Source organism: Alligator mississippiensis, chromosome 2, assembly GCF_030867095.1.
Source record: "Alligator mississippiensis isolate rAllMis1 chromosome 2, rAllMis1, whole genome shotgun sequence".
Lineage (NCBI taxonomy): Eukaryota > Metazoa > Chordata > Crocodylia > Alligatoridae > Alligator > Alligator mississippiensis.
Genome location: NC_081825.1, coordinates 159096579 through 159103850, shown reverse-complemented (window position 1 = coordinate 159103850; position 7272 = coordinate 159096579).

The following is a 7272-nucleotide window of genomic DNA, read 5'->3' as shown; positions in this document are numbered from 1 at the left end:
GGTCACACATTCCGGGTTTGGACCCCAAACCCCATGCACTGCCCAGCTGGGCAACAGTCCAAACCCTGACCAACTCCCTCCCCTCTCTATGGGGGCCTCAATACCCTCCACCAGACTTACCTGTAGGAGCTACTCTGCAGGCTGCCTGATGGCAATATGCATATACATGGACATGATGCCCCCTGCCTGACCACCCCCTCAAACTAGACAATAATGAAAAAAACTATAAGGTGTAAAGTATGTCTCCCTGCCACTAGGGCCTATCCAAAGGGAGCTGGTGACTTGACTCTGATACCTACTAAAAGGATGCCAATCATAATTAACAAATCACCTTGTTAGCAGTGTCAGAAGAGAGGCCAAGAAATGAACAGGTCTAAAAAACCAAACCTCCTCATGTAAACCTCATAATTTCCGTGTTGAAATATAGTATTCAGATAGAGTGAAGAATCTTGCCCTGTCATAATATAAGTTACATCTATTGTTGGATGTTTTCTATGTTCCTGACAAATTCCAGACTACCATGTAACTCACTGGAAAGTTATTGGTGCATAAGAAATTCAGGATATATAGAAGGCTTAATTGGGTATTTTTCATTACAGTTAAATTGACTGAATAAATAAGTTGAAATAAAGCACAATACAACTGTAATTCAACTTTATAAAATCAGACAGGATCTGGATTTAGACAAGGCCACACAATAGACGTATCAGGTGTAAAGGTTACATTTAAAAACAAACTGTACATTACATTCAAACTTGAAAATCAGCAAAATGTATCACAAGTAAAATTAAAATATTGGGAAAACAAAAAAAAACACACAAAGATAAGCAGCAACAAAAACTTCACTTTGTTGGAAAACAGTAGTTGGTATTGCTTCTTTACTAGTAATTAGTACAATACTCTATATACAGGACTCTGGAGTCCAATGTTCTCCCTTTTCCCCTATTGCAAGGGTACAGTATGCAAACAGGCAATCATCCAAATGGCACTGGTTCTAGAATTTAAAAAAAAAAAATCATTGTTAATTAGCTCTATAACTAAAAATTCATTTTTATGCTTGCACAGCTACCCAGATTGTGATGGCTCCCCTGCTACAGCGGATATCCTTGCAAAAAAGGGATTTTTTAAATAGATCTCATTGATAGGAAGTTAGCCAATTTAATAGAAAGGCACAGCAGTTGGAGATTTGCTATTGGGAAATGTGGGGAAGGACAGGAATCAGAGGTAGGTCAAAGGATCTACATAATATCCTCTATTCCCAGAGGCTACAGAAAAGGTGTTAAAGATAAACATAGTCCATGGCTAGATTATTTTTCTTTCTATTTTTTCTCCTCAAATTAAATCACTCTTAAATTTGTGATTAACTCAGATGAGTTAAACTCTAGTGAGCAAACATTTCAGAGACAAAGAACCTTTTCATGAGCCATTTTCACACCATCTAGCCATTTTGCAGAGTAGCAAAAGCTTGTCACTGTCTAAATGATTCAGGGGAAATCCTATGAAGTGAAGGTAGCAGTATTTTCCTTGTTCTATGGGTTTTCCCTCAGGCCTGGGTGATCAAATTCCCATGTCCAGTACTCAGTTTAACTGTGAGGTATCTGTTGCATTTGCAGTAAGAATAATCTGATAAAATTAGAATATCAGGTGGGTGGTGAGAGATCAGGCTTTTTAAAATGACTATGAACAAAACACCCCCCATCCCAAAGGGCAGATTCCATAAATGTGTCTATGCATAACATGGCAAATATGAATATTTACTTTGAAGTCAATGGGACTAGTCACATGTAAAATTTTAAATGTTTATAAAAATAGGTGTATTTTTTGCACTCCTTTTTCATAAGATATTACTATACTTCATTTGGATATTCAACAAAAAGATTAATGATTCTCTAAATTATTTATAGTTGGTTATTGTTTGACATTGCTGCAGCACAATTAAATTGTTGTTAAACTTTTTGCTAATCATTACTTGTTCATATAAATAGAAGATTGTTTGCTGTAAATAACTCGATTACTTTTTATTTTGTGTTTCATTCAATACATATTTGATCTATTTTTAGAATCTAGGTATGCTCACTGTATTGTATTTCCAGTGCAATTACTCTATTAGGCATCCAGCTAAACAAATTAATGGTAATTGTAGGTATCAGAAAAAATAACCACAATGTATTGACAGTGTATTTACAGTATAAGTAGAGTATAATTACCCTCCCTATGTTTTAATCATCTTACATATATTTATTTAAATACTACTAAATATTATTTGTATTCATTTTAAATGATGAACCCAATGATCTTACGAGGTCCCAAGACATCATAGCCCTAATGTCTATGAAATCTGTGAAATCTATGAATTGTTGTAAGATCATCAATACACAAACAGCTGACTCCAGGACCAGGTACAGACATTACACTTTTACTGGTCTAAGTGATTGGAAACTGTTCTAAACAGAAGTTTGGCACGCACAGACTGGTTTAAACATGGTGGAACTCAGTCTAAGATAGACCTGGATTGATGTGCCCTCAAACTTAATCAATTTAGGTTAAACTGGTGCATTGAACTTCAGTACCAATTCCTACTGTTTAAAGTTTAAAGGATGGAGGACTGGATCCACCTCCAAGGAGAAATGTTCTGCACTGGTTTGGACCTGCAGGGAGTGAACCAGGAAAGCCAAGGCTGCGACTGAACTCCAACTAGCAAGGGTAACATTGGACCCCTGCTAAACCAGATGGGACAACTGACAACCGATGCCCAGGAAAAAGCCAACTAGCTAAATCGGTACTTTGCATCGGTTTGTCACCAGTCCCAAGGGGCACTGCTGCCCATTACTAGACATGAACACCTGGGTGAGGGTGATTCCTTACCCTTCATAAATCCTGACCTTGTGAAGGAACACCTTGAGAGGCTGGACATCTTCAAGTCAGCTGGTCCTGATGCTTTACACCCCAGGGTACTCAAGGAGCTGGCTAGCATCATAGCTCAGCCCCTGGCATGGATCTTCAAGAACTCCTGGTGCTCTGGTGAAGTGCCCGAAGACTGGAAGAAGGCCAATGTGGTGCCTATCTTCAAGAAAGGGAGGAAAGTGGATCTAGCAAACTACAGGCCCGTCGGCCTGACCTCTATCCTGGGGAAGGTTTTAGAAAAGATTATCAAAGAGGCCATTCTTAACAGACTTGCCGATGGCAGCATCCTGAGCGATAGCTAGCATGGGTTTATTGTGGGTAGGTCTTGCTTGACCAATCTTATTTCCTTTTATGACTAGGTGACCTATTACCTGGACAATGGAGAAGAGATTGATGTTGCATATCTTGACTTTAAAAAAGCCTTTGATCTGGTACCCCATTATCACCTTTTAGCAAAACTGGCCAACTCTGGCCTTGGCTTCACCACGATTCACTGGCTGGGAAATTGGCTCTGTGGTCAGACCCAGAGCGTGGTGGTTGACAGAAGTCAATCGTCGTGGTGCCCTATGATCAATGGGGTCCCTCAAGACTTTGTCCTTTGGCCAACACTATTCAACATCTTCATTAATGATGTGGACATTGGCATCAGAAGCGGACTGGTCAAGTTTGCTGACAACACCAAACTCTGGGGTAAAGCATCCACACCTGAGAACAGGAGGGCGATCCAGGCTGACCTTGACAGGCTCAGGAAATGGGCGGATGAGAACCTGATTGTGTTTAACATTGAAAAATGGAAGGTTCTCCACCTTGGGAAGAAAAACCTGCAGCATGTGTATAGGCTTGGCAGTGCTACGCTGGCTAGCACTATGGACGAAAAGGACTTGGGGGTCATGATTGACCACAAGATGAACATGAGTCTTCAATGTGATGCTGAGGCTAGTAAAGCAAGCAAAACACTGGCTTGCATCCATAGATGCTTCTTAAGCAAATCCCAGGACATCATTCTCCCATTGTACTCGGCCTGGGTGAGGCCGCAGCTGGAGTACTGCATTCAGTTTTGGGCTCCACAATTCAAAAAGGATGTGGAGAAGCTTGAGAGAGTTCAGAGGAGAGCCATGTGCATGATCAGAGGTCAGGAAAACGGATCTTATGATGAGAGGCTGAGAGCTATGGGACTTTTCAGCCTGGAAAAGTGCAGGCTCAGGGGTGATCTGGTGGCTGCCTATAAGTTTATCAGGGGTGTTCACCAGGATCTGGGGAAATGTTTGTTCACCAGAGCATCCCAGAGGATGATAAGGTCAAATGGTCACAAACACCTTCTGGACCGTTTCAGGCTGGACATAAGGAAGAACTTCTTTACAGTCTGAGCCCCCAAGATCTGGTATAGACTCTCGCCGGAGGTGGTTCAAGCACCTACTTTGAGCACCTTAAAGAGATATTTGGATGTTTACCTTGCTGGGATCCTATGACCCCTGCTGACTTCCTGCCCCTGAGGCAGGGGGCTGGACTTGATCTTCTGAGGTCCCTTCCAGCCCTGAAGTCTATGAAATCTATGAAAGTTAGGTCACTGTCTGCTGGTTTCCCAGGCTCGTTTGCAGCTTCACGCTAGCCCCACCTCACAGGGAGGTGAGCTAGGACTCACTCCACGCTCAGCTACTCCAGCCCAGTGCTCAGCAGGCCCTGCCCCAAAGCTGTCACTGAGCTGAGGCAGCACAGACCCTTCCCAGCATAGACATTTTCCACAGCCCTACCTCCTACTTCTGGCCAGGTGTTAGCCGCAGGCAGGTAGTAGGAGTGGGGAAGGGAGGTATCTGTTATCCCATGCACAAGTCCTTGACATCCACATGCCCTGGCTGCGTCCCTTCACCCCACCTCGTGAAGTATACAGACATGGAATAACAGACAGGAGAAACCCCATGCTTAGGCCTAGCAGCTTTGTTGGACACCTGAGCATGGGGACTCTCCTATGGCTGACAAATGATGCAGCAACAGGAGGAGGCATGCTCAGGGCAGCAGTGGGAGGTGGTATGCTCACCTCTATGCTTCATGATGGGATGCAGAGACACAGCCTGGGGACATGGGTGCCCAGGCACCAGCTCAGGCATGGGGAAAAAAAAGGCCTCACTTTCACACTCCCGCTGCCTGCCTGTGGCTGACAGATGTTTGTGTGGCAGAGGGCTAGGGGCATGATCACCTGTGCCTGGCAACCGATTAGAGGTGGCCTGGGTGCTTGGCCGTGCTCAGAGTCTCTGGCAACCAGGGGAGCCTATGGGGTATTTTGGGTGACATGCAGGAATGCCCCCAACCTGGTGGCCTTGGCCAGTGCAGGCAGTCTGTGTGCCCCCCACACCAAAGGGTGAATGTGTGTTCTGTCTGATCCTGATCTAGCCTATGTTGCTTACAGAAAACTGCATAACTTAGATCGATTCCACCTTGCGCTTTGAATGTTTATACCTAGTCCAGGTCTGAATCAGACCCAAGTTCCATCTAGTTCAGGATCTTGCATCCAAGAGTGATCAGTATCATATGCTTCAGAGCATCAGTGGGAGGATGTGGGATTATCTGTCCCATATTAGACCTCATTCTGTTCTCCAGTTGAGATGGGATTAAGCACGGAAGCATAAATTTCAACAGTCCTTCCAAAAGTTTTATCATCAGCAATTATGTTAGCTATGATTATTCTTAATATTTCTTTTTTGATAGTGCTCCTATGGAAATTAATTCCACACTAGCTGTGTTAGTTATAAAATACATTTTGATTGGTTTTGATGCATCAACTTGTAAATTCATTGATTTAACTTTATGTCTTGTTTTTGAACCAGGGAAAAGATAAGATCCTGAGTCACCTTTTCTAGAGCATTCTATATACTCTTGAACATTCTCTAAGTAGCAACTTATCTAGGTAGGCAGCTCAAATTTCTCCTTGTATAAGAATTTTTCCAGGCATCTGATCATTCTTGTCTCTAATTCTGTGGTACTTCAGCATAACATCTTGTGATAAGGCAAGTAATTCACTGTATAGTGCCAAAAAACTACAAGCAACTTTGCAGTCAATCAGTTTTCTTGAGAAGAGCAAAGAGCAGTGTGAATGATTCCAGGATCTGAATCTGTGATTCACTTGACCATGGCATTTCAAAGCTGAGATCAAGACCAGTACACCACCTGGCGTGAGGAGTTCAGAAAAATGGACATAATTTCCTTGGTAGGATTTTCTTATTCTTTTTTCATTTCTTAAGTGTACTGCTAGCAATATAAATGGTACAAGTGCAATAGCAGTAAGCATAATACCCCACAGTGCATAATCTGAATACTGATAGCTTTCGTATTATATAGAATGCTAGTAAAATGGCTCCCTAGAGTAGTCTAACCCCTGTCAAGAACATTGCACAGAAACTACTACCAGAAAAGACCTTTTCATTTTCACATATTTAAAGTACAATTATAGTCATAACAAAAGGATTTTTTTCTAGTGGAATATATATTAGTAGCTCGTAACTTAGACAGGTTGTAAATCAAACACGTTTTCAGTAGAGCCTTTCAATACCAAATATGCTGAATGCTAGGCTCCATCTTTACTAAGTATAGACTGCATGTGATAAAGTAACATACCTTATTGACTTCAGCAAAACTATTCAGACTTATTCCTGTTAGTAGTAGTCCTAGATTTCTTTGAAGGTATTACCCCTGAACCTGGGTGTTATAGAATTGATCTCAGGTATCCAGGTTGTAGCTGTATTGCGGTTTAGAGGAAAAAGCAATCAGGGCTCATGGACACCTGCTGTGGTTATGGGAACATTACTTATTTTTCCTTGCAGATGTCCCTGACTTTGTGCACAACCCCCCCCCCCCCCCCCCCGAAAATACCTGTTTAGAGTAAGCAAATCCATGTTTTCAAGGGCAAATTCAGAATTTTGCATATACAAATTCATGCATTCAAAAGTATTGCAATCTCTTATTAGCAGTCTAGTAGACTGTTTTAAACTTTATTTAAGAAACATTTTCAGCATATGCCACTACCCAATTCTTAAAGAGCAATGCTATATACATATTTTAAATAGAATTCAGCTGAATTCAGGAAGTGTTTTTATAGTTAGTGGGATAGTGCTGATGGCCATTCCAGCTTGCCTGTTTTTGCCCTTAGTATAGCTCCTAGCAGTGCTCATGGTATTATCTGAAAGGACTGGAGTTTTATGCAAGTGAATTCATTTCAATACATTAAAAGTTTCGAGTATAACTTTATTTAATTTTACATGGTTTAGATAATGTAATTTTGAGCTATTTTGTAACCCAGAAGACATATCATGTATCTAACCTATTAGAATAATATAATCATAGAAAATTAGGGTTAGAAGGGACCTCAGGAGATCA